Here is a 24,936-nt window from a genome sequence, read left to right on the forward strand (position 1 = left end):
TTAGAAGTGACAGACACATTATCATGACATCAGAAATTATTTTATACATAAGCTAAATCGACATTTCTTTCAATTGGCATGTCCAGGTTTCTCCAATTTCGGAACATGAACAGCTTTGCTGTGTTCCTTTCCTTTTATGTCTTAATGACAATTTAACCAGATAAAATATTTCAAGATTTCAATAGAGGAGACTGAATTATTTCATGTTTTTCACAAAATACGAGTGTGATACATAACATCAAAAGGCAATTGATTGTTATAAGCATTATATAGAAATGGTTGGGAGTGAAAGTGAATATGCAATGCAAGCACAAAAACTTCCGTGGCCAATATGGGGATCGAACCCATGACATCCGCGTTATTAGCACGGCGCTCTAACCAGCTGAGCTAATCGGCCAACTGAGAGAGAGGCTGAGCCAATTGAAGATATATACTCTTGAAAAAACAATTTTAGGCATGGTGTGAAAGTTAAGATGTTTCTTTCAGATAACGTGGCACAGTTAAGGCACCTTGCATGCTGTCTCTCCAGAGACGTGGTTTCCAATCCGACCACTCACACATATGTAACTCATAACCATCCCTGTGGCTTCTACACGTACTGACAAATATGTCTGGGATTCTTTAGAAGTGACAGACACATTATCATGACATCAGAAATCATTTTATACATAAGCTAAATCGACATTTCTTTCAATTGGCATGTCCAGATTTCTCCAATTTCGGAACATGAACAGCTTTGCTGTGTTCCTTTCCTTTTATGCGTTAATGACAATTTAACCAGATAAAATATTTCAAGATTTCAATAGAGGAGACTGAATTATTTCATGTTTTTCGCAAAATACGAGTGTGATACATAACATAAAAAAGGCAATTGATTGTTATAAGCATTATATAGAAATGGTTGGGAGTGAAAGTGAAAATGCAATGCAAGCACAAAAACTTCCATGGCCAATATGGGGATCGAACCCATGACATCCGCGTTATTAGCACGGCGCTCTAACCAGCTGAGCTAATCGGCCAACTGAGAGAGAGGCTGAGCCAATTGAAGATATATACTCTTGAAAAAACCATTTTAGGCATGGTGTGAAAGTTAAGATGTTTCTTTCAGATAACGTGGCATAGTTAAGGCACCTTGCATGCTGTCTCTCCAGAGACGTGGTTTCCAATCCGACCACTCACACATATGTAACTCATAACCATCCCTGTGGCTTCTACACGTACTGACAAATATGTCTGGGATTCTTTAGAAGTGACAGACACATTATCATGACATCAGAAATCATTTTATACATAAGCTAAATCGACATTTCTTTCAATTGGCATGTCCAGATTTCTCCAATTTCGGAACATGAACAGCTTTGCTGTGTTCCTTTCCTTTTATGTCTTAATGACAATTTAACCAGATAAAATATTTCAAGATTTCAATAGAGGAGACTGAATTATTTCATGTTTTTCACAAAATACGAGTGTGATACATAACATCAAAAGGCAATTGATTGTTATAAGCATTATATAGAAATGGTTGGGAGTGAAAGTGAATATGCAATGCAAGCACAAAAACTTCCGTGGCCAATATGGGGATCGAACCCATGACATCCGCGTTATTAGCACGGCGCTCTAACCAGCTGAGCTAATCGGCCAACTGAGAGAGAGGCTGAGCCAATTGAAGATATATACTCTTGAAAAAACAATTTTAGGCATGGTGTGAAAGTTAAGATGTTTCTTTCAGATAACGTGGCATAGTTAAGGCACCTTGCATGCTGTCTCTCCAGAGACGTGGTTTCCAATCCGACCACTCACACATATGTAACTCATAACCATCCCTGTGGCTTTTACACGTACTGACAAATATGTCTGGGATTCTTTAGAAGTGACAGACACATTATCATGACATCAGAAATCATTTTATACATAAGCTAAATCGACATTTCTTTCAATTGGCATGTCCAGATTTCTCCAATTTCGGAACATGAACAGCTTTGCTGTGTTCCTTTCCTTTTATGTGTTAATGACAATTTAACCAGATAAAATATTTCAAGATTTCAATAGAGGAGACTGAATTATTTCATGTTTTTCACAAAATACGAGTGTGATACATAACATCAAAAGGCAATTGATTGTTATAAGCATTATATAGAAATGGTTGGGAGTGAAAGTGAATATGCAATGCAAGCACAAAAACTTCCGTGGCCAATATGGGGATCGAACCCATGACATCCGCGTTATTAGCACGGCGCTCTAACCAGCTGAGCTAATCGGCCAACTGAGAGAGAGGCTGAGCCAATTGAAGATATATACTCTTGAAAAAACAATTTTAGGCATGGTGTGAAAGTTAAGATGTTTCTTTCAGATAACGTGGCATAGTTAAGGCACCTTGCATGCTGTCTCTCCAGAGACGTGGTTTCCAATCCGACCACTCACACACATGTAACTCATAACCATCCCTGTGGCTTCTACACGTACTGACAAATATGTCTGGGATTCTTTAGAAGTGACAGACACATTATCATGACATCAGAAATCATTTTATACATAAGCTAAATCGACATTTCTTTCAATTGCCATGTCCAGATTTCTCCAATTTCGGAACATGAACAGCTTTGCTGTGTTCCTTTCCTTTTATGTCTTAATGACAATTTAACCAGATAAAATATTTCAAGATTTCAATAGAGGAGACTGAATTATTTCATGTTTTTCACAAAATACGAGTGTGATACATAACATCAAAAGGCAATTGATTGTTATAAGCATTATATAGAAATGGTTGGGAGTGAAAGTGAATATGCAATGCAAGCACAAAAACTTCCGTGGCCAATATGGGGATCGAACCCATGACATCCGCGTTATTAGCAAGGCGCTCTAACCAGCTGAGCTAATCGGCCAACTGAGAGAGAGGCTGAGCCAATTGAAGATATATACTCTTGAAAAAACAATTTTAGGCATGGTGTGAAAGTTAAGATGTTTCTTTCAGATAACGTGGCATAGTTAAGGCACCTTGCATGCTGTCTCTCCAGAGACGTGGTTTCCAATCTGACCACTCACACATATGTAACTCATAACCATCCCTGTGGCTTCTACACGTACTGACAAATATGTCTGGGATTCTTTAGAAGTGACAGACACATTATCATGACATCAGAAATCATTTTATACATAAGCTAAATCGACATTTCTTTCAATTGGCATGTCCAGATTTCTCCAATTTCGGAACATGAACAGCTTTGCTGTGTTCCTTTCCTTTTATGTGTTAATGACAATTTAACCAGATAAAATATTTCAAGATTTCAATAGAGGAGACTGAATTATTTCATGTTTTTCACAAAATACGAGTGTGATACATAACATCAAAAGGCAATTGATTGTTATAAGCATTATATAGAAATGGTTGGGAGTGAAAGTGAATATGCAATGCAAGCACAAAAACTTCCGTGGCCAATATGGGGATCGAACCCATGACATCCGCGTTATTAGCACGGCGCTCTAACCAGCTGAGCTAATCGGCCAACTGAGAGAGAGGCTGAGACAATTGAAGATATATACTCTTGAAAAAACAATTTTAGGCATGGTGTGAAAGTTAAGATGTTTCTTTCAGATAACGTGGCATAGTTAAGGCACCTTGCATGCTGTCTCTCCAGAGACGTGGTTTCCAATCCGACCACTCACACATATGTAACTCATAACCATCCCTGTGGCTTCTACACGTACTGACAAATATGTCTGGGATTCTTTAGAAGTGACAGACACATTATCATGACATCAGAAATCATTTTATACATAAGCTAAATCGACATTTCTTTCAATTGGCATGTCCAGATTTCTCCAATTTCGGAACATGAACAGCTTTGCTGTGTTCCTTTCCTTTTATGTCTTAATGACAATTTAACCAGATAAAATATTTCAAGATTTCAATAGAGGAGACTGAATTATTTCATGTTTTTCACAAAATACGAGTGTGATACATAACATCAAAAGGCAATTGATTGTTATAAGCATTATATAGAAATGGTTGGGAGTGAAAGTGAATATGCAATGCAAGCACAAAAACTTCCGTGGCCAATATGGGGATCGAACCCATGACATCCGCGTTATTAGCACGGCGCTCTAACCAGCTGAGCTAATCGGCCAACTGAGAGAGAGGCTGAGACAATTGAAGATATATACTCTTGAAAAAACAATTTTAGGCATGGTGTGAAAGTTAAGATGTTTCTTTCAGATAACGTGGCATAGTTAAGGCACCTTGCATGCTGTCTCTCCAGAGACGTGGTTTCCAATCCGACCACTCACACATATGTAACTCATAACCATCCCTGTGGCTTCTACACGTACTGACAAATATGTCTGGGATTCTTTAGAAGTGACAGACACATTATCATGACATCAGAAATCATTTTATACATAAGCTAAATCGACATTTCTTTCAATTGGCATGTCCAGATTTCTCCAATTTCGGAACATGAACAGCTTTGCTGTGTTCCTTTCCTTTTATGTGTTAATGACAATTTAACCAGATAAAATATTTCAAGATTTCAATAGAGGAGACTGAATTATTTCATGTTTTTCACAAAATACGAGTGTGATACATAACATCAAAAGGCAATTGATTGTTATAAGCATTATATAGAAATGGTTGGGAGTGAAAGTGAATATGCAATGCAAGCACAAAAACTTCCGTGGCCAATATGGGGATCGAACCCATGACATCCGCGTTATTAGCACGGCGCTCTAACCAGCTGAGCTAATCGGCCAACTGAGAGAGAGGCTGAGCCAATTGAAGATATATACTCTTGAAAAAACAATTTTAGGCATGGTGTGAAAGTTAAGATGTTTCTTTCAGATAACGTGGCATAGTTAAGGCACCTTGCATGCTGTCTCTCCAGAGACGTGGTTTCCAATCCGACCACTCACACATATGTAACTCATAACCATCCCTGTGGCTTCTACACGTACTGACAAATATGTCTGGGATTCTTTAGAAGTGACAGACACATTATCATGACATCAGAAATCATTTTATACATAAGCTAAATCGACATTTCTTTCAATTGGCATGTCCAGATTTCTCCAATTTCGGAACATGAACAGCTTTGCTGTGTTCCTTTCCTTTTATGTGTTAATGACAATTTAACCAGATAAAATATTTCAAGATTTCAATAGAGGAGACTGAATTATTTCATGTTTTTCACAAAATACGAGTGTGATACATAACATCAAAAGGCAATTGATTGTTATAAGCATTATATAGAAATGGTTGGGAGTGAAAGTGAATATGCAATGCAAGCACAAAAACTTCCGTGGCCAATATGGGGATCGAACCCATGACATCCGCGTTATTAGCACGGCGCTCTAACCAGCTGAGCTAATCGGCCAACTGAGAGAGAGGCTGAGCCAATTGAAGATATATACTCTTGAAAAAACAATTTTAGGCATGGTGTGAAAGTTAAGATGTTTCTTTCAGATAACGTGGCATAGTTAAGGCACCTTGCATGCTGTCTCTCCAGAGACGTGGTTTCCAATCCGACCACTCACACATATGTAACTCATAACCATCCCTGTGGCTTCTACACGTACTGACAAATATGAGAGAGGCTGAGCCAATTGAAGATATATACTCTTGAAAAAACAATTTTAGGCATGGTGTGAAAGTTAAGATGTTTCTTTCAGATAACGTGGCATAGTTAAGGCACCTTGCATGCTGTCTCTCCAGAGACGTGGTTTCCAATCCGACCACTCACACATATGTAACTCATAACCATTCCTGTGGCTTCTACACGTACTGACAAATATGTCTGGGATTCTTTAGAAGTGACAGACACATTATCATGACATCAGAAATTATTTTATACATAAGCTAAATCGACATTTCTTTCAATTGGCATGTCCAGGTTTCTCCAATTTCGGAACATGAACAGCTTTGCTGTGTTCCTTTCCTTTTATGTGTTAATGACAATTTAACCAGATAAAATATTTCAAGATTTCAATAGAGGAGACTGAATTATTTCATGTTTTTCACAAAATACGAGTGTGATACATAACATCAAAAGGCAATTGATTGTTATTAGCATTATATAGAAATGGTTGGGAGTGAAAGTGAATATGCAATGCAAGCACAAAAACTTCCGTGGCCAATATGGGGATCGAACCCATGACATCCGCGTTATTAGCACGGCGCTCTAACCAGCTGAGCTAATCGGCCAACTGAGAGAGAGGCTGAGCCAATTGAAGATATATACTCTTGAAAAAACAATTTTAGGCATGGTGTGAAAGTTAAGATGTTTCTTTCAGATAACGTGGCATAGTTAAGGCACCTTGCATGCTGTCTCTCCAGAGACGTGGTTTCCAATCCGACCACTCACACATATGTAACTCATAACCATCCCTGTGGCTTCTACACGTACTGACAAATATGTCTGGGATTCTTTAGAAGTGACAGACACATTATCATGACATCAGAAATTATTTTATACATAAGCTAAATCGACATTTCTTTCAATTGGCATGTCCAGGTTTCTCCAATTTCGGAACATGAACAGCTTTGCTGTGTTCCTTTCCTTTTATGCGTTAATGACAATTTAACCAGATAAAATATTTCAAGATTTCAATAGAGGAGACTGAATTATTTCATGTTTTTCACAAAATACGAGTGTGATACATAACATCAAAAGGCAATTGATTGTTATAAGCATTATATAGAAATGGTTGGGAGTGAAAGTGAATATGCAATGCAAGCACAAAAACTTCCGTGGCCAATATGGGGATCGAACCCATGACATCCGCGTTATTAGCACGGCGCTCTAACCAGCTGAGCTAATCGGCCAACTGAGAGAGAGGCTGAGCCAATTGAAGATATATACTCTTGAAAAAACAATTTTAGGCATGGTGTGAAAGTTAAGATGTTTCTTTCAGATAACGTGGCATAGTTAAGGCACCTTGCATGCTGTCTCTCCAGAGACGTGGTTTCCAATCCGACCACTCACACACATGTAACTCATAACCATCCCTGTGGCTTCTACACGTACTGACAAATATGTCTGGGATTCTTTAGAAGTGACAGACACATTATCATGACATCAGAAATCATTTTATACATAAGCTAAATCGACATTTCTTTCAATTGCCATGTCCAGATTTCTCCAATTTCGGAACATGAACAGCTTTGCTGTGTTCCTTTCCTTTTATGTCTTAATGACAATTTAACCAGATAAAATATTTCAAGATTTCAATAGAGGAGACTGAATTATTTCATGTTTTTCACAAAATACGAGTGTGATACATAACATCAAAAGGCAATTGATTGTTATAAGCATTATATAGAAATGGTTGGGAGTGAAAGTGAATATGCAATGCAAGCACAAAAACTTCCGTGGCCAATATGGGGATCGAACCCATGACATCCGCGTTATTAGCAAGGCGCTCTAACCAGCTGAGCTAATCGGCCAACTGAGAGAGAGGCTGAGCCAATTGAAGATATATACTCTTGAAAAAACAATTTTAGGCATGGTGTGAAAGTTAAGATGTTTCTTTCAGATAACGTGGCATAGTTAAGGCACCTTGCATGCTGTCTCTCCAGAGACGTGGTTTCCAATCTGACCACTCACACATATGTAACTCATAACCATCCCTGTGGCTTCTACACGTACTGACAAATATGTCTGGGATTCTTTAGAAGTGACAGACACATTATCATGACATCAGAAATCATTTTATACATAAGCTAAATCGACATTTCTTTCAATTGGCATGTCCAGATTTCTCCAATTTCGGAACATGAACAGCTTTGCTGTGTTCCTTTCCTTTTATGTGTTAATGACAATTTAACCAGATAAAATATTTCAAGATTTCAATAGAGGAGACTGAATTATTTCATGTTTTTCACAAAATACGAGTGTGATACATAACATCAAAAGGCAATTGATTGTTATAAGCATTATATAGAAATGGTTGGGAGTGAAAGTGAATATGCAATGCAAGCACAAAAACTTCCGTGGCCAATATGGGGATCGAACCCATGACATCCGCGTTATTAGCACGGCGCTCTAACCAGCTGAGCTAATCGGCCAACTGAGAGAGAGGCTGAGACAATTGAAGATATATACTCTTGAAAAAACAATTTTAGGCATGGTGTGAAAGTTAAGATGTTTCTTTCAGATAACGTGGCATAGTTAAGGCACCTTGCATGCTGTCTCTCCAGAGACGTGGTTTCCAATCCGACCACTCACACATATGTAACTCATAACCATCCCTGTGGCTTCTACACGTACTGACAAATATGTCTGGGATTCTTTAGAAGTGACAGACACATTATCATGACATCAGAAATCATTTTATACATAAGCTAAATCGACATTTCTTTCAATTGGCATGTCCAGATTTCTCCAATTTCGGAACATGAACAGCTTTGCTGTGTTCCTTTCCTTTTATGTCTTAATGACAATTTAACCAGATAAAATATTTCAAGATTTCAATAGAGGAGACTGAATTATTTCATGTTTTTCACAAAATACGAGTGTGATACATAACATCAAAAGGCAATTGATTGTTATAAGCATTATATAGAAATGGTTGGGAGTGAAAGTGAATATGCAATGCAAGCACAAAAACTTCCGTGGCCAATATGGGGATCGAACCCATGACATCCGCGTTATTAGCACGGCGCTCTAACCAGCTGAGCTAATCGGCCAACTGAGAGAGAGGCTGAGACAATTGAAGATATATACTCTTGAAAAAACAATTTTAGGCATGGTGTGAAAGTTAAGATGTTTCTTTCAGATAACGTGGCATAGTTAAGGCACCTTGCATGCTGTCTCTCCAGAGACGTGGTTTCCAATCCGACCACTCACACATATGTAACTCATAACCATCCCTGTGGCTTCTACACGTACTGACAAATATGTCTGGGATTCTTTAGAAGTGACAGACACATTATCATGACATCAGAAATCATTTTATACATAAGCTAAATCGACATTTCTTTCAATTGGCATGTCCAGATTTCTCCAATTTCGGAACATGAACAGCTTTGCTGTGTTCCTTTCCTTTTATGTGTTAATGACAATTTAACCAGATAAAATATTTCAAGATTTCAATAGAGGAGACTGAATTATTTCATGTTTTTCACAAAATACGAGTGTGATACATAACATCAAAAGGCAATTGATTGTTATAAGCATTATATAGAAATGGTTGGGAGTGAAAGTGAATATGCAATGCAAGCACAAAAACTTCCGTGGCCAATATGGGGATCGAACCCATGACATCCGCGTTATTAGCACGGCGCTCTAACCAGCTGAGCTAATCGGCCAACTGAGAGAGAGGCTGAGCCAATTGAAGATATATACTCTTGAAAAAACAATTTTAGGCATGGTGTGAAAGTTAAGATGTTTCTTTCAGATAACGTGGCATAGTTAAGGCACCTTGCATGCTGTCTCTCCAGAGACGTGGTTTCCAATCCGACCACTCACACATATGTAACTCATAACCATCCCTGTGGCTTCTACACGTACTGACAAATATGTCTGGGATTCTTTAGAAGTGACAGACACATTATCATGACATCAGAAATCATTTTATACATAAGCTAAATCGACATTTCTTTCAATTGGCATGTCCAGATTTCTCCAATTTCGGAACATGAACAGCTTTGCTGTGTTCCTTTCCTTTTATGTGTTAATGACAATTTAACCAGATAAAATATTTCAAGATTTCAATAGAGGAGACTGAATTATTTCATGTTTTTCACAAAATACGAGTGTGATACATAACATCAAAAGGCAATTGATTGTTATAAGCATTATATAGAAATGGTTGGGAGTGAAAGTGAATATGCAATGCAAGCACAAAAACTTCCGTGGCCAATATGGGGATCGAACCCATGACATCCGCGTTATTAGCACGGCGCTCTAACCAGCTGAGCTAATCGGCCAACTGAGAGAGAGGCTGAGCCAATTGAAGATATATACTCTTGAAAAAACAATTTTAGGCATGGTGTGAAAGTTAAGATGTTTCTTTCAGATAACGTGGCATAGTTAAGGCACCTTGCATGCTGTCTCTCCAGAGACGTGGTTTCCAATCCGACCACTCACACATATGTAACTCATAACCATCCCTGTGGCTTCTACACGTACTGACAAATATGAGAGAGGCTGAGCCAATTGAAGATATATACTCTTGAAAAAACAATTTTAGGCATGGTGTGAAAGTTAAGATGTTTCTTTCAGATAACGTGGCATAGTTAAGGCACCTTGCATGCTGTCTCTCCAGAGACGTGGTTTCCAATCCGACCACTCACACATATGTAACTCATAACCATTCCTGTGGCTTCTACACGTACTGACAAATATGTCTGGGATTCTTTAGAAGTGACAGACACATTATCATGACATCAGAAATTATTTTATACATAAGCTAAATCGACATTTCTTTCAATTGGCATGTCCAGGTTTCTCCAATTTCGGAACATGAACAGCTTTGCTGTGTTCCTTTCCTTTTATGTGTTAATGACAATTTAACCAGATAAAATATTTCAAGATTTCAATAGAGGAGACTGAATTATTTCATGTTTTTCACAAAATACGAGTGTGATACATAACATCAAAAGGCAATTGATTGTTATTAGCATTATATAGAAATGGTTGGGAGTGAAAGTGAATATGCAATGCAAGCACAAAAACTTCCGTGGCCAATATGGGGATCGAACCCATGACATCCGCGTTATTAGCACGGCGCTCTAACCAGCTGAGCTAATCGGCCAACTGAGAGAGAGGCTGAGCCAATTGAAGATATATACTCTTGAAAAAACAATTTTAGGCATGGTGTGAAAGTTAAGATGTTTCTTTCAGATAACGTGGCATAGTTAAGGCACCTTGCATGCTGTCTCTCCAGAGACGTGGTTTCCAATCCGACCACTCACACATATGTAACTCATAACCATCCCTGTGGCTTCTACACGTACTGACAAATATGTCTGGGATTCTTTAGAAGTGACAGACACATTATCATGACATCAGAAATTATTTTATACATAAGCTAAATCGACATTTCTTTCAATTGGCATGTCCAGGTTTCTCCAATTTCGGAACATGAACAGCTTTGCTGTGTTCCTTTCCTTTTATGCGTTAATGACAATTTAACCAGATAAAATATTTCAAGATTTCAATAGAGGAGACTGAATTATTTCATGTTTTTCGCAAAATACGAGTGTGATACATAACATAAAAAAGGCAATTGATTGTTATAAGCATTATATAGAAATGGTTGGGAGTGAAAGTGAAAATGCAATGCAAGCACAAAAACTTCCGTGGCCAATATGGATATCGAACCCATGACATCCGCGTTATTAGCACGGCGCTCTAACCAGCTGAGCTAATCGGCCAACTGAGAGAGAGGCTGAGACAATTGAAGATATATACTCTTGAAAAAACAATTTTAGGCATGGTGTGAAAGTTAAGATGTTTCTTTCAGATAACGTGGCATAGTTAAGGCACCTTGCATGCTGTCTCTCCAGAGACGTGGTTTCCAATCCGACCACTCACACATATGTAACTCATAACCATCCCTGTGGCTTCTACACGTACTGACAAATATGTCTGGGATTCTTTAGAAGTGACAGACACATTATCATGACATCAGAAATCATTTTATACATAAGCTAAATCGACATTTCTTTCAATTGGCATGTCCAGATTTCTCCAATTTCGGAACATGAACAGCTTTGCTGTGTTCCTTTCCTTTTATGTGTTAATGACAATTTAACCAGATAAAATATTTCAAGATTTCAATAGAGGAGACTGAATTATTTCATGTTTTTCACAAAATACGAGTGTGATACATAACATCAAAAGGCAATTGATTGTTATAAGCATTATATAGAAATGGTTGGGAGTGAAAGTGAATATGCAATGCAAGCACAAAAACTTCCGTGGCCAATATGGGGATCGAACCCATGACATCCGCGTTATTAGCACGGCGCTCTAACCAGCTGAGCTAATCGGCCAACTAGAGAGAGGCTGAGCCAATTGAAGATATATACTTTTGAAAAAACAATTTTAGGCATGGTGTGAAAGTTAAGATGTTTCTTTCAGATAACGTGGCATAGTTAAGGCACCTTGCATGCTGTCTCTCCAGAGACGTGGTTTCCAATCCGACCACTCACACACATGTAACTCATAACCATCCCTGTGGCTTCTACACGTACTGACAAATATGTCTGGGATTCTTTAGAAGTGACAGACACATTATCATGACATCAGAAATCATTTTATACATAAGCTAAATCGACATTTCTTTCAATTGGCATGTCCAGATTTCTCCAATTTCGGAACATGAACAGCTTTGCTGTGTTCCTTTCCTTTTATGTGTTAATGACAATTTAACCAGATAAAATATTTCAAGATTTCAATAGAGGAGACTGAATTATTTCATGTTTTTCACAAAATACGAGTGTGATACATAACATCAAAAGGCAATTGATTGTTATAAGCATTATATAGAAATGGTTGGGAGTGAAAGTGAATATGCAATGCAAGCACAAAAACTTCCGTGGCCAATATGGGGATCGAACCCATGACATCCGCGTTATTAGCACGGCGCTCTAACCAGCTGAGCTAATCGGCCAACTGAGAGAGAGGCTGAGCCAATTGAAGATATATACTCTTGAAAAAACAATTTTAGGCATGGTGTGAAAGTTAAGATGTTTCTTTCAGATAACGTGGCATAGTTAAGGCACCTTGCATGCTGTCTCTCCAGAGACGTGGTTTCCAATCCGACCACTCACACATATGTAACTCATAACCATCCCTGTGGCTTTTACACGTACTGACAAATATGTCTGGGATTCTTTAGAAGTGACAGACACATTATCATGACATCAGAAATCATTTTATACATAAGCTAAATCGACATTTCTTTCAATTGGCATGTCCAGATTTCTCCAATTTCGGAACATGAACAGCTTTGCTGTGTTCCTTTCCTTTTATGTGTTAATGACAATTTAACCAGATAAAATATTTCAAGATTTCAATAGAGGAGACTGAATTATTTCATGTTTTTCACAAAATACGAGTGTGATACATAACATCAAAAGGCAATTGATTGTTATAAGCATTATATAGAAATGGTTGGGAGTGAAAGTGAATATGCAATGCAAGCACAAAAACTTCCGTGGCCAATATGGGGATCGAACCCATGACATCCGCGTTATTAGCACGGCGCTCTAACCAGCTGAGCTAATCGGCCAACTGAGAGAGAGGCTGAGACAATTGAAGATATATACTCTTGAAAAAACAATTTTAGGCATGGTGTGAAAGTTAAGATGTTTCTTTCAGATAACGTGGCATAGTTAAGGCACCTTGCATGCTGTCTCTCCAGAGACGTGGTTTCCAATCCGACCACTCACACATATGTAACTCATAACCATCCCTGTGGCTTCTACACGTACTGACAAATATGTCTGGGATTCTTTAGAAGTGACAGACACATTATCATGACATCAGAAATCATTTTATACATAAGCTAAATCGACATTTCTTTCAATTGCCATGTCCAGATTTCTCCAATTTCGGAACATGAACAGCTTTGCTGTGTTCCTTTCCTTTTATGCGTTAATGACAATTTAACCAGATAAAATATTTCAAGATTTCAATAGAGGAGACTGAATTATTTCATGTTTTTCGCAAAATACGAGTGTGATACATAACATAAAAAAGGCAATTGATTGTTATAAGCATTATATAGAAATGGCATGGTGTGAAAGTTAAGATGTTTCTTTCAGATAACGTGGCATAGTTAAGGCACCTTGCATGCTGTCTCTCCAGAGACGTGGTTTCCAATCCGACCACTCACACATATGTAACTCATAACCATCCCTGTGGCTTCTACACGTACTGACAAATATGTCTGGGATTCTTTAGAAGTGACAGACACATTATCATGACATCAGAAATCATTTTATACATAAGCTAAATCGACATTTCTTTCAATTGGCATGTCCAGATTTCTCCAATTTCGGAACATGAACAGCTTTGCTGTGTTCCTTTCCTTTTATGCGTTAATGACAATTTAACCAGATAAAATATTTCAAGATTTCAATAGAGGAGACTGAATTATTTCATGTTTTTCGCAAAATACGAGTGTGATACATAACATAAAAAAGGCAATTGATTGTTATAAGCATTATATAGAAATGGTTGGGAGTGAAAGTGAAAATGCAATGCAAGCACAAAAACTTCCGTGGCCAATATGGGGATCGAACCCATGATATCCGCGTTATTAGCACGGCGCTCTAACCAGCTGAGCTAATCGGCCAACTGAGAGAGAGGCTGAGCCAATTGAAGATATATACTCTTGAAAAAACAATTTTAGGCATGGTGTGAAAGTTAAGATGTTTCTTTCAGATAACGTGGCATAGTTAAGGCACCTTGCATGCTGTCTCTCCAGAGACGTGGTTTCCAATCCGACCACTCACACATATGTAACTCATAACCATCCCTGTGGCTTCTACACGTACTGACAAATATGTCTGGGATTCTTTAGAAGTGACAGACACATTATCATGACATCAGAAATTATTTTATACATAAGCTAAATCGACATTTCTTTCAATTGGCATGTCCAGGTTTCTCCAATTTCGGAACATGAACAGCTTTGCTGTGTTCCTTTCCTTTTATGTCTTAATGACAATTTAACCAGATAAAATATTTCAAGATTTCAATAGAGGAGACTGAATTATTTCATGTTTTTCACAAAATACGAGTGTGATACATAACATCAAAAGGCAATTGATTGTTATAAGCATTATATAGAAATGGTTGGGAGTGAAAGTGAATATGCAATGCAAGCACAAAAACTTCCGTGGCCAATATGGGGATCGAACCCATGACATCCGCGTTATTAGCACGGCGCTCTAACCAGCTGAGCTAATCGGCCAACTGAGAGAGAGGCTGAGCCAATTGAAGATATATACTCTTGAAAAAACAATTTTAGGCATGGTGTGAAAGTTAAGATGTTTCTTTCAGATAACGTGGCATAGTTAAGGCACCTTGCATGCTGTCTCTCCAGAGACGTGGTTTCCAATCCGACCACTCACACATATGTAACTCATAACCATCCCTGTGGCTTCTACACGTACTGACAAATATGTCTGGGATTCTTTAGAAGTGACAGACACATTATCATGACATCAGAAATCATTTTATACATAAGCTAAATCGACATTTCTTTCAATTGGCATGTCCAGATTTCTCCAATTTCGGAACATGAACAGCTTTGCTGTGTTCCTTTCCTTTTATGCGTTAATGACAATTTAACCAGATAAAATATTTCAAGATTTCAATAGAGGAGACTGAATTATTTCGTGTTTTTCGCAAAATACGAGTGTGATACATAACATAAAAAAGGCAATTGATTGTTATAAGCATTATATAGAAATGGTTGGGAGTGAAAGTGAAAATGCAATGCAAGCACAAAAACTTCCGTGGCCAATATGGGGATCGAACCCATGACATCCGCGTTATTAGCACGGCGCTCTAACCAGCTGAGCTAATCGGCCAACTGAGAGAGAGGCTGAGCCAATTGAAGATATATACTCTTGAAAAAACAATTTTAGGCATGGTGTGAAAGTTAAGATGTTTCTTTCAGATAACGTGGCATAGTTAAGGCACCTTGCATGCTGTCTCTCCAGAGACGTGGTTTCCAATCCGACCACTCACACATATGTAACTCATAACCATCCCTGTGGCTTCTACACGTACTGACAAATATGTCTGGGATTCTTTAGAAGTGACAGACACATTATCATGACATCAGAAATTATTTTATACATAAGCTAAATCGACATTTCTTTCAATTGGCATGTCCAGGTTTCTCCAATTTCGGAACATGAACAGCTTTGCTGTGTTCCTTTCCTTTTATGTCTTAATGACAATTTAACCAGATAAAATATTTCAAGATTTCAATAGAGGAGACTGAATTATTTCATATTTTTCGCAAAATACGAGTGTGATACATAACATCAAAAGGCAATTGATTGTTATAAACATTATATAGAAATGGTTGGGAGTGAAAGTGAATATGCAATGCAAGCACAAAAACTTCCGTGGCCAATATGGGGATCGAACCCATGACATCCGCGTTATTAGCACGGCGCTCTAACCAGCTGAGCTAATCGGCCAACTGAGAGAGAGGCTGAGCCAATTGAAGATATATACTCTTGAAAAAATAATTTTAGGCATGGTGTGAAAGTTAAGATGTTTCTTTCAGATAACGTGGCATAGTTAAGGCACCTTGCATGCTGTCTCTCCAGAGACGTGGTTTCCAATCCGACCACTCACACATATGTAACTCATAACCATCCCTGTGGCTTCTACACGTACTGACAAATATGTCTGGGATTCTTTAGAAGTGACAGACACATTATCATGACATCAGAAATTATTTTATACATAAGCTAAATCGACATTTCTTTCAATTGGCATGTCCAGGTTTCTCCAATTTCGGAACATGAACAGCTTTGCTGTGTTCCTTTCCTTTTATGTGTTAATGACAATTTAACCAGATAAAATATTTCAAGATTTCAATAGAGGAGACTGAATTATTTCATGTTTTTCACAAAATACGAGTGTGATACATAACATCAAAAGGCAATTGATTGTTATAAGCATTATATAGAAATGGTTGGGAGTGAAAGTGAATATGCAATGCAAGCACAAAAACTTCCGTGGCCAATATGGGGATCGAACCCATGACATCCGCGTTATTAGCACGGCGCTCTAACCAGCTGAGCTAATCGGCCAACTGAGAGAGAGGGGCTGAGCCAATTGAAGATATATACTCTTGAAAAAACAATTTTAGGCATGGTGTGAAAGTTAAGATGTTTCTTTCAGATAACGTGGCATAGTTAAGGCACCTTGCATGCTGTCTCTCCAGAGACGTGGTTTCCAATCCGACCACTCACACATATGTAACTCATAACCATCCCTGTGGCTTCTACACGTACTGACAAATATGTCTGGGATTCTTTAGAAGTGACAGACACATTATCATGACATCAGAAATCATTTTATACATAAGCTAAATCGACATTTCTTTCAATTGGCATGTCCAGATTTCTCCAATTTCGGAACATGAACAGCTTTGCTGTGTTCCTTTCCTTTTATGTCTTAATGACAATTTAACCAGATAAAATATTTCAAGATTTCAATAGAGGAGACTGAATTATTTCATGTTTTTCGCAAAATACGAGTGTGATACATAACATCAAAAGGCAATTGATTGTTATAAGCATTATATAGAAATGGTTGGGAGTGAAAGTGAAAATGCAATGCAAGCACAAAAACTTCCGTGGCCAATATGGGGATCGAACCCATGACATCCGCGTTATTAGCACGGCGCTCTAACCAGCTGAGCTAATCGGCCAACTGAGAGAGAGGCTGAGCCAATTGAAGATATATACTCTTGAAAAAACAATTTTAGGCATGGTGTGAAAGTTAAGATGTTTCTTTCAGATAACGTGGCATAGTTAAGGCACCTTGCATGCTGTCTCTCCAGAGACGTGGTTTCCAATCCGACCACTCACACATATGTAACTCATAACCATCCCTGTGGCTTCTACACGTACTGACAAATATGTCTGGGATTCTTTAGAAGTGACAGACACATTATCATGACATCAGAAATTATTTTATACATAAGCTAAATCGACATTTCTTTCAATTGGCATGTCCAGGTTTCTCCAATTTCGGAACATGAACAGCTTTGCTGTGTTCCTTTCCTTTTATGTGTTAATGACAATTTAACCAGATAAAATATTTCAAGATTTCAATAGAGGAGACTGAATTATTTCATATTTTTCGCAAAATACGAGTGTGATACATAACATAAAAAGGCAATTGATTGTTATAAACATTATATAGAAATGGTTGGGAGTGAAAGTGAATATGCAATGCAAGCACAAAAACTTCCGTGGCCAATATGGGGATCGAACCCATGACATCCGCGTTATTAGCACGGCGCTCTAACCAGCTGAGCTAATCGGCCAACTGAGAGAGAGGCTGAGCCAATTGAAGATATATACTCTTGAAAAAACAATTTTAGGCATGGTGTGAAAGTTAAGATGTTTCTTTCAGATAACGTGGCATAGTTAAGGCACCTTGCATGCTGTCTCTCCAGAGACGTGGTTTCCAATCCGACCACTCACACATATGTAACTCATAACCATCCCTGTGGCTTCTACACGTACTGACAAATATGTCTGGGATTCTTTAGAAGTGACAGACACATTATCATGACATCAGAAATCATTTTATACATAAGCTAAATCGACATTTCTTTCAATTGGCATGTCCAGATTTCTCCAATTTCGGAACATGAACAGCTTTGCTGTGTTCCTTTCCTTTTATGTCTTAATGACAATTTAACCAGATAAAATATTTCAAGATTTCAATAGAGGAGACTGAATTATTTCATGTTTTTCACAAAATACGAGTGTGATACATAACATCAAAAGGCAATTGATTGTTATAAGCATTATATAGAAATGGTTGGGAGTGAAAGTGAATATGCAATGCAAGCACAAAAACTTCCGTGGCCAATATGGGGATCGAACCCATGACATCCGCGTTATTAGCACGGCGCTCTAACCAGCTGAGCTAATCGGCCAACTGAGAGAGAGGCTGAGCCAATTGAAGATATATACTCTTGAAAAAACAATTTTAGGCATGGTGTGAAAGTTAAGATGTTTCTTTCAGATAACGTGGCATAGTTAAGGCACCTTGCATGCTGTCTCTCCAGAGACGTGGTTTCCAATCCGACCACTCACACATATGTAACTCATAACCATCCCTGTGGCTTCTACACGTACTGACAAATATGTCTGGGATTCTTTAGAAGTGACAGACACATTATCATGACATCAGAAATTATTTTATACATAAGCTAAATCGACATTTCTTTCAATTGGCATGTCCAGGTTTCTCCAATTTCGGAACATGAACAGCTTTGCTGTGTTCCTTTCCTTTTATGTCTTAATGACAATTTAACCAGATAAAATATTTCAAGATTTCAATAGAGGAGACTGAATTATTTCATGTTTTTCACAAAATACGAGTGTGATACATAACATCAAAAGGCAATTGATTGTTATAAGCATTATATAGAAATGGTTGGGAGTGAAAGTGAATATGCAATGCAAGCACAAAAACTTCCGTGGCCAATATGGGGATCGAACCCATGACATCCGCGTTATTAGCACGGCGCTCTAACCAGCTGAGCTAATCGGCCAACTGAGAGAGAGGCTGAGCCAATTGAAGATATATACTCTTGAAAAAACAATTTTAGGCATGGTGTGAAAGTTAAGATGTTTCTTTCAGATAACGTGGCATAGTTAAGGCACCTTGCATGCTGTCTCTCCAGAGACGTGGTTTCCAATCCGACCACTCACACATATGTAACTCATAACCATCCCTGTGGCTTCTACACGTACTGACAAATATGTCTGGGATTCTTTAGAAGTGACAGACACATTATCATGACATCAGAAATCATTTTATACATAAGCTAAATCGACATTTCTTTCAATTGGCATGTCCAGATTTCTCCAATTTCGGAACATGAACAGCTTTGCTGTGTTCCTTTCCTTTTATGTCTTAATGACAATTTAACCAGATAAAATATTTCAAGATTTCAATAGAGGAGACTGAATTATTTCATGTTTTTCGCAAAATACGAGTGTGATACATAACATCAAAAGGCAATTGATTGTTATAAGCATTATATAGAAATGGTTGGGAGTGAAAGTGAAAATGCAATGCAAGCACAAAAACTTCCGTGGCCAATATGGGGATCGAACCCATGACATCCGCGTTATTAGCACGGCGCTCTAACCAGCTGAGCTAATCGGCCAACTGAGAGAGAGGCTGAGCCAATTGAAGATATATACTCTTGAAAAAACAATTTTAGGCATGGTGTGAAAGTTAAGATGTTTCTTTCAGATAACGTGGCATAGTTAAGGCACCTTGCATGCTGTCTCTCCAGAGACGTGGTTTCCAATCCGACCACTCACACATATGTAACTCATAACCATCCCTGTGGCTTCTACACGTACTGACAAATATGTCTGGGATTCTTTAGAAGTGACAGACACATTATCATGACATCAGAAATTATTTTATACATAAGCTAAATCGACATTTCTTTCAATTGGCATGTCCAGGTTTCTCCAATTTCGGAACATGAACAGCTTTGCTGTGTTCCTTTCCTTTTATGTCTTAATGACAATTTAACCAGATAAAATATTTCAAGATTTCAATAGAGGAGACTGAATTATTTCATATTTTTCGCAAAATACGAGTGTGATACATAACATCAAAAGGCAATTGATTGTTATAAACATTATATAGAAATGGTTGGGAGTGAAAGTGAATATGCAATGCAAGCACAAAAACTTCCGTGGCCAATATGGGGATCGAACCCATGACATCCGCGTTATTAGCACGGCGCTCTAACCAGCTGAGCTAATCGGCCAACTGAGAGAGAGGCTGAGCCAATTGAAGATATATACTCTTGAAAAAACAATTTTAGGCATGGTGTGAAAGTTAAGATGTTTCTTTCAGATAACGTGGCATAGTTAAGGCACCTTGCATGCTGTCTCTCCAGAGACGTGGTTTCCAATCCGACCACTCACACATATGTAACTCATAACCATCCCTGTGGCTTCTACACGTACTGACAAATATGTCTGGGATTCTTTAGAAGTGACAGACACATTATCATGACATCAGAAATTATTTTATACATAAGCTAAATCGACATTTCTTTCAATTGGCATGTCCAGGTTTCTCCAATTTCGGAACATGAACAGCTTTGCTGTGTTCCTTTCCTTTTATGTGTTAATGACAATTTAACCAGATAAAATATTTCAAGATTTCAATAGAGGAGACTGAATTATTTCATGTTTTTCACAAAATACGAGTGTGATACATAACATCAAAAGGCAATTGATTGTTATAAGCATTATATAGAAATGGTTGGGAGTGAAAGTGAATATGCAATGCAAGCACAAAAACTTCCGTGGCCAATATGGGGATCGAACCCATGACATCCGCGTTATTAGCACGGCGCTCTAACCAGCTGAGCTAATCGGCCAACTGAGAGAGAGGCTGAGCCAATTGAAGATATATACTCTTGAAAAAACAATTTTAGGCATGGTGTGAAAGTTAAGATGTTTCTTTCAGATAACGTGGCATAGTTAAGGCACCTTGCATGCTGTCTCTCCAGAGACGTGGTTTCCAATCCGACCACTCACACATATGTAACTCATAACCATCCCTGTGGCTTCTACACGTACTGACAAATATGTCTGGGATTCTTTAGAAGTGACAGACACATTATCATGACATCAGAAATCATTTTATACATAAGCTAAATCGACATTTCTTTCAATTGGCATGTCCAGATTTCTCCAATTTCGGAACATGAACAGCTTTGCTGTGTTCCTTTCCTTTTATGTCTTAATGACAATTTAACCAGATAAAATATTTCAAGATTTCAATAGAGGAAACTGAATTATTTCATGTTTTTCGCAAAATACGAGTGTGATACATAACATCAAAAGGCAATTGATTGTTATAAGCATTATATAGAAATGGTTGGGAGTGAAAGTGAAAATGCAATGCAAGCACAAAAACTTCCGTGGCCAATATGGGGATCGAACCCATGACATCCGCGTTATTAGCACGGCGCTCTAACCAGCTGAGCTAATCGGCCAACTGAGAGAGAGGCTGAGCCAATTGAAGATATATACTCTTGAAAAAACAATTTTAGGCATGGTGTGAAAGTTAAGATGTTTCTTTCAGATAACGTGGCATAGTTAAGGCACCTTGCATGCTGTCTCTCCAGAGACGTGGTTTCCAATCCGACCACTCACACATATGTAACTCATAACCATCCCTGTGGCTTCTACACGTACTGACAAATATGTCTGGGATTCTTTAGAAGTGACAGACACATTATCATGACATCAGAAATTATTTTATACATAAGCTAAATCGACATTTCTTTCAATTGGCATGTCCAGGTTTCTCCAATTTCGGAACATGAACAGCTTTGCTGTGTTCCTTTCCTTTTATGCGTTAATGACAATTTAACCAGATAAAATATTTCAAGATTTCAATAGAGGAGACTGAATTATTTCATATTTTTCGCAAAATACGAGTGTGATACATAACATAAAAAGGCAATTGATTGTTATAAACATTATATAGAAATGGTTGGGAGTGAAAGTGAATATGCAATGCAAGCACAAAAACTTCCGTGGCCAATATGGGGATCGAACCCATGACATCCGCGTTATTAGCACGGCGCTCTAACCAGCTGAGCTAATCGGCCAACTGAGAGAGAGGCTGAGCCAATTGAAGATATATACTCTTGAAAAAACAATTTTAGGCATGGTGTGAAAGTTAAGATGTTTCTTTCAGATAACGTGGCATAGTTAAGGCACCTTGCATGCTGTCTCTCCAGAGACGTGGTTTCCAATCCGACCACTCACACATATGTAACTCATAACCATCCCTGTGGCTTCTACACGTACTGACAAATATGTCTGGGATTCTTTAGAAGTGACAGACACATTATCATGACATCAGAAATCATTTTATACATAAGCTAAATCGACATTTCTTTCAATTGGCATGTCCAGATTTCTCCAATTTCGGAACATGAACAGCTTTGCTGTGTTCCTTTCCTTTTATGTCTTAATGACAATTTAACCAGATAAAATATTTCAAGATTTCAATAGAGGAGACTGAATTATTTCATGTTTTTCACAAAATACGAGTGTGATACATAACATCAAAAGGCAATTGATTGTTATAAGCATTATATAGAAATGGTTGGGAGTGAAAGTGAATATGCAATGCAAGCACGAAAACTTCCGTGGCCAATATGGGGATCGAACCCATGACATCCGCGTTATTAGCACGGCGCTCTAACCAGCTGAGCTAATCGGCCAACTGAGAGAGAGGCTGAGCCAATTGAAGATATATACTCTTGAAAAAACAATTTTAGGCATGGTGTGAAAGTTAAGATGTTTCTTTCAGATAACGTGGCATAGTTAAGGCACCTTGCATGCTGTCTCTCCAGAGACGTGGTTTCCAATCCGACCACTCACACATATGTAACTCATAACCATCCCTGTGGCTTCTACACGTACTGACAAATATGTCTGGGATTCTTTAGAAGTGACAGACACATTATCATGACATCAGAAATTATTTTATACATAAGCTAAATCGACATTTCTTTCAATTGGCATGTCCAGGTTTCTCCAATTTCGGAACATGAACAGCTTTGCTGTGTTCCTTTCCTTTTATGTCTTAATGACAATTTAACCAGATAAAATATTTCAAGATTTCAATAGAGGAGACTGAATTATTTCATGTTTTTCACAAAATACGAGTGTGATACATAACATCAAAAGGCAATTGATTGTTATAAGCATTATATAGAAATGGTTGGGAGTGAAAGTGAATATGCAATGCAAGCACAAAAACTTCCGTGGCCAATATGGGGATCGAACCCATGACATCCGCGTTATTAGCACGGCGCTCTAACCAGCTGAGCTAATCGGCCAACTGAGAGAGAGGCTGAGCCAATTGAAGATATATACTCTTGAAAAAACAATTTTAGGCATGGTGTGAAAGTTAAGATGTTTCTTTCAGATAACGTGGCATAGTTAAGGCACCTTGCATGCTGTCTCTCCAGAGACGTGGTTTCCAATCCGACCACTCACACATATGTAACTCATAACCATCCCTGTGGCTTCTACACGTACTGACAAATATGTCTGGGATTCTTTAGAAGTGACAGACACATTATCATGACATCAGAAATCATTTTATACATAAGCTAAATCGACATTTCTTTCAATTGGCATGTCCAGATTTCTCCAATTTCGGAACATGAACAGCTTTGCTGTGTTCCTTTCCTTTTATGTCTTAATGACAATTTAACCAGATAAAATATTTCAAGATTTCAATAGAGGAGACTGAATTATTTCATGTTTTTCGCAAAATACGAGTGTGATACATAACATCAAAAGGCAATTGATTGTTATAAGCATTATATAGAAATGGTTGGGAGTGAAAGTGAAAATGCAATGCAAGCACAAAAACTTCCGTGGCCAATATGGGGATCGAACCCATGACATCCGCGTTATTAGCACGGCGCTCTAACCAGCTGAGCTAATCGGCCAACTGAGAGAGAGGCTGAGCCAATTGAAGATATATACTCTTGAAAAAACAATTTTAGGCATGGTGTGAAAGTTAAGATGTTTCTTTCAGATAACGTGGCATAGTTAAGGCACCTTGCATGCTGTCTCTCCAGAGACGTGGTTTCCAATCCGACCACTCACACATATGTAACTCATAACCATCCCTGTGGCTTCTACACGTACTGACAAATATGTCTGGGATTCTTTAGAAGTGACAGACACATTATCATGACATCAGAAATTATTTTATACATAAGCTAAATCGACATTTCTTTCAATTGGCATGTCCAGGTTTCTCCAATTTCGGAACATGAACAGCTTTGCTGTGTTCCTTTCCTTTTATGTCTTAATGACAATTTAACCAGATAAAATATTTCAAGATTTCAATAGAGGAGACTGAATTATTTCATATTTTTCGCAAAATACGAGTGTGATACATAACATCAAAAGGCAATTGATTGTTATAAACATTATATAGAAATGGTTGGGAGTGAAAGTGAATATGCAATGCAAGCACAAAAACTTCCGTGGCCAATATGGGGATCGAACCCATGACATCCGCGTTATTAGCACGGCGCTCTAACCAGCTGAGCTAATCGGCCAACTGAGAGAGAGGCTGAGCCAATTGAAGATATATACTCTTGAAAAAACAATTTTAGGCATGGTGTGAAAGTTAAGAT

The 24,936-nt window shown here is 38.1% G+C and overlaps 39 non-coding genes across 39 annotated transcripts; all 39 read right to left on the bottom strand.

The window, feature by feature from the left end:
- Positions 1–323: 323 nt before the first annotated feature.
- Positions 324–397, bottom strand: Trnai-aau (transfer RNA isoleucine (anticodon AAU)). The gene has a single exon. It is a non-coding gene; the product is annotated as a tRNA-Ile (tRNA).
- A 548-nt stretch (positions 398–945) lies between these two features.
- Positions 946–1,019, bottom strand: Trnai-aau (transfer RNA isoleucine (anticodon AAU)). Its single transcript has one exon. It is a non-coding gene; the product is annotated as a tRNA-Ile (tRNA).
- Positions 1,020–1,566: 547 nt separating this feature from the next.
- On the bottom strand, positions 1,567–1,640 carry Trnai-aau (transfer RNA isoleucine (anticodon AAU)). Its single transcript has one exon. It is a non-coding gene; the product is annotated as a tRNA-Ile (tRNA).
- Positions 1,641–2,187: 547 nt separating this feature from the next.
- Trnai-aau (transfer RNA isoleucine (anticodon AAU)) lies at positions 2,188–2,261 on the bottom strand. The gene has a single exon. It is a non-coding gene; the product is annotated as a tRNA-Ile (tRNA).
- Positions 2,262–2,808: 547 nt separating this feature from the next.
- On the bottom strand, positions 2,809–2,882 carry Trnai-aau (transfer RNA isoleucine (anticodon AAU)). Its single transcript has one exon. It is a non-coding gene; the product is annotated as a tRNA-Ile (tRNA).
- Positions 2,883–3,429: 547 nt separating this feature from the next.
- Positions 3,430–3,503, bottom strand: Trnai-aau (transfer RNA isoleucine (anticodon AAU)). The gene has a single exon. It is a non-coding gene; the product is annotated as a tRNA-Ile (tRNA).
- A 547-nt stretch (positions 3,504–4,050) lies between these two features.
- Trnai-aau (transfer RNA isoleucine (anticodon AAU)) lies at positions 4,051–4,124 on the bottom strand. Its single transcript has one exon. It is a non-coding gene; the product is annotated as a tRNA-Ile (tRNA).
- A 547-nt stretch (positions 4,125–4,671) lies between these two features.
- Positions 4,672–4,745, bottom strand: Trnai-aau (transfer RNA isoleucine (anticodon AAU)). The gene has a single exon. It is a non-coding gene; the product is annotated as a tRNA-Ile (tRNA).
- A 547-nt stretch (positions 4,746–5,292) lies between these two features.
- Positions 5,293–5,366, bottom strand: Trnai-aau (transfer RNA isoleucine (anticodon AAU)). The gene has a single exon. It is a non-coding gene; the product is annotated as a tRNA-Ile (tRNA).
- Positions 5,367–6,119: 753 nt separating this feature from the next.
- Trnai-aau (transfer RNA isoleucine (anticodon AAU)) lies at positions 6,120–6,193 on the bottom strand. Its single transcript has one exon. It is a non-coding gene; the product is annotated as a tRNA-Ile (tRNA).
- Positions 6,194–6,740: 547 nt separating this feature from the next.
- Positions 6,741–6,814, bottom strand: Trnai-aau (transfer RNA isoleucine (anticodon AAU)). Its single transcript has one exon. It is a non-coding gene; the product is annotated as a tRNA-Ile (tRNA).
- A 547-nt stretch (positions 6,815–7,361) lies between these two features.
- On the bottom strand, positions 7,362–7,435 carry Trnai-aau (transfer RNA isoleucine (anticodon AAU)). The gene has a single exon. It is a non-coding gene; the product is annotated as a tRNA-Ile (tRNA).
- Positions 7,436–7,982: 547 nt separating this feature from the next.
- On the bottom strand, positions 7,983–8,056 carry Trnai-aau (transfer RNA isoleucine (anticodon AAU)). Its single transcript has one exon. It is a non-coding gene; the product is annotated as a tRNA-Ile (tRNA).
- Positions 8,057–8,603: 547 nt separating this feature from the next.
- Trnai-aau (transfer RNA isoleucine (anticodon AAU)) lies at positions 8,604–8,677 on the bottom strand. Its single transcript has one exon. It is a non-coding gene; the product is annotated as a tRNA-Ile (tRNA).
- Positions 8,678–9,224: 547 nt separating this feature from the next.
- On the bottom strand, positions 9,225–9,298 carry Trnai-aau (transfer RNA isoleucine (anticodon AAU)). Its single transcript has one exon. It is a non-coding gene; the product is annotated as a tRNA-Ile (tRNA).
- Positions 9,299–9,845: 547 nt separating this feature from the next.
- Positions 9,846–9,919, bottom strand: Trnai-aau (transfer RNA isoleucine (anticodon AAU)). The gene has a single exon. It is a non-coding gene; the product is annotated as a tRNA-Ile (tRNA).
- A 753-nt stretch (positions 9,920–10,672) lies between these two features.
- On the bottom strand, positions 10,673–10,746 carry Trnai-aau (transfer RNA isoleucine (anticodon AAU)). The gene has a single exon. It is a non-coding gene; the product is annotated as a tRNA-Ile (tRNA).
- A 548-nt stretch (positions 10,747–11,294) lies between these two features.
- On the bottom strand, positions 11,295–11,368 carry Trnai-aau (transfer RNA isoleucine (anticodon AAU)). The gene has a single exon. It is a non-coding gene; the product is annotated as a tRNA-Ile (tRNA).
- A 547-nt stretch (positions 11,369–11,915) lies between these two features.
- On the bottom strand, positions 11,916–11,989 carry Trnai-aau (transfer RNA isoleucine (anticodon AAU)). Its single transcript has one exon. It is a non-coding gene; the product is annotated as a tRNA-Ile (tRNA).
- Positions 11,990–12,535: 546 nt separating this feature from the next.
- Positions 12,536–12,609, bottom strand: Trnai-aau (transfer RNA isoleucine (anticodon AAU)). The gene has a single exon. It is a non-coding gene; the product is annotated as a tRNA-Ile (tRNA).
- Positions 12,610–13,156: 547 nt separating this feature from the next.
- Trnai-aau (transfer RNA isoleucine (anticodon AAU)) lies at positions 13,157–13,230 on the bottom strand. Its single transcript has one exon. It is a non-coding gene; the product is annotated as a tRNA-Ile (tRNA).
- A 994-nt stretch (positions 13,231–14,224) lies between these two features.
- Trnai-aau (transfer RNA isoleucine (anticodon AAU)) lies at positions 14,225–14,298 on the bottom strand. Its single transcript has one exon. It is a non-coding gene; the product is annotated as a tRNA-Ile (tRNA).
- Positions 14,299–14,845: 547 nt separating this feature from the next.
- Trnai-aau (transfer RNA isoleucine (anticodon AAU)) lies at positions 14,846–14,919 on the bottom strand. The gene has a single exon. It is a non-coding gene; the product is annotated as a tRNA-Ile (tRNA).
- Positions 14,920–15,467: 548 nt separating this feature from the next.
- On the bottom strand, positions 15,468–15,541 carry Trnai-aau (transfer RNA isoleucine (anticodon AAU)). The gene has a single exon. It is a non-coding gene; the product is annotated as a tRNA-Ile (tRNA).
- A 547-nt stretch (positions 15,542–16,088) lies between these two features.
- Trnai-aau (transfer RNA isoleucine (anticodon AAU)) lies at positions 16,089–16,162 on the bottom strand. Its single transcript has one exon. It is a non-coding gene; the product is annotated as a tRNA-Ile (tRNA).
- Positions 16,163–16,709: 547 nt separating this feature from the next.
- On the bottom strand, positions 16,710–16,783 carry Trnai-aau (transfer RNA isoleucine (anticodon AAU)). Its single transcript has one exon. It is a non-coding gene; the product is annotated as a tRNA-Ile (tRNA).
- A 549-nt stretch (positions 16,784–17,332) lies between these two features.
- Positions 17,333–17,406, bottom strand: Trnai-aau (transfer RNA isoleucine (anticodon AAU)). The gene has a single exon. It is a non-coding gene; the product is annotated as a tRNA-Ile (tRNA).
- Positions 17,407–17,953: 547 nt separating this feature from the next.
- On the bottom strand, positions 17,954–18,027 carry Trnai-aau (transfer RNA isoleucine (anticodon AAU)). The gene has a single exon. It is a non-coding gene; the product is annotated as a tRNA-Ile (tRNA).
- Positions 18,028–18,574: 547 nt separating this feature from the next.
- Trnai-aau (transfer RNA isoleucine (anticodon AAU)) lies at positions 18,575–18,648 on the bottom strand. Its single transcript has one exon. It is a non-coding gene; the product is annotated as a tRNA-Ile (tRNA).
- Positions 18,649–19,195: 547 nt separating this feature from the next.
- Trnai-aau (transfer RNA isoleucine (anticodon AAU)) lies at positions 19,196–19,269 on the bottom strand. Its single transcript has one exon. It is a non-coding gene; the product is annotated as a tRNA-Ile (tRNA).
- Positions 19,270–19,816: 547 nt separating this feature from the next.
- Trnai-aau (transfer RNA isoleucine (anticodon AAU)) lies at positions 19,817–19,890 on the bottom strand. The gene has a single exon. It is a non-coding gene; the product is annotated as a tRNA-Ile (tRNA).
- Positions 19,891–20,437: 547 nt separating this feature from the next.
- On the bottom strand, positions 20,438–20,511 carry Trnai-aau (transfer RNA isoleucine (anticodon AAU)). Its single transcript has one exon. It is a non-coding gene; the product is annotated as a tRNA-Ile (tRNA).
- A 547-nt stretch (positions 20,512–21,058) lies between these two features.
- On the bottom strand, positions 21,059–21,132 carry Trnai-aau (transfer RNA isoleucine (anticodon AAU)). The gene has a single exon. It is a non-coding gene; the product is annotated as a tRNA-Ile (tRNA).
- A 547-nt stretch (positions 21,133–21,679) lies between these two features.
- On the bottom strand, positions 21,680–21,753 carry Trnai-aau (transfer RNA isoleucine (anticodon AAU)). Its single transcript has one exon. It is a non-coding gene; the product is annotated as a tRNA-Ile (tRNA).
- A 547-nt stretch (positions 21,754–22,300) lies between these two features.
- On the bottom strand, positions 22,301–22,374 carry Trnai-aau (transfer RNA isoleucine (anticodon AAU)). The gene has a single exon. It is a non-coding gene; the product is annotated as a tRNA-Ile (tRNA).
- Positions 22,375–22,921: 547 nt separating this feature from the next.
- On the bottom strand, positions 22,922–22,995 carry Trnai-aau (transfer RNA isoleucine (anticodon AAU)). The gene has a single exon. It is a non-coding gene; the product is annotated as a tRNA-Ile (tRNA).
- Positions 22,996–23,542: 547 nt separating this feature from the next.
- Trnai-aau (transfer RNA isoleucine (anticodon AAU)) lies at positions 23,543–23,616 on the bottom strand. Its single transcript has one exon. It is a non-coding gene; the product is annotated as a tRNA-Ile (tRNA).
- A 547-nt stretch (positions 23,617–24,163) lies between these two features.
- Trnai-aau (transfer RNA isoleucine (anticodon AAU)) lies at positions 24,164–24,237 on the bottom strand. The gene has a single exon. It is a non-coding gene; the product is annotated as a tRNA-Ile (tRNA).
- A 547-nt stretch (positions 24,238–24,784) lies between these two features.
- Positions 24,785–24,858, bottom strand: Trnai-aau (transfer RNA isoleucine (anticodon AAU)). Its single transcript has one exon. It is a non-coding gene; the product is annotated as a tRNA-Ile (tRNA).
- Positions 24,859–24,936: the final 78 nt, after the last annotated feature.

This window comes from Haliotis cracherodii, unplaced genomic scaffold, assembly GCF_022045235.1.
Source record: "Haliotis cracherodii isolate W230 unplaced genomic scaffold, xgHalCrac1.p SCAF_33, whole genome shotgun sequence".
Lineage (NCBI taxonomy): Eukaryota > Metazoa > Mollusca > Gastropoda > Lepetellida > Haliotidae > Haliotis > Haliotis cracherodii.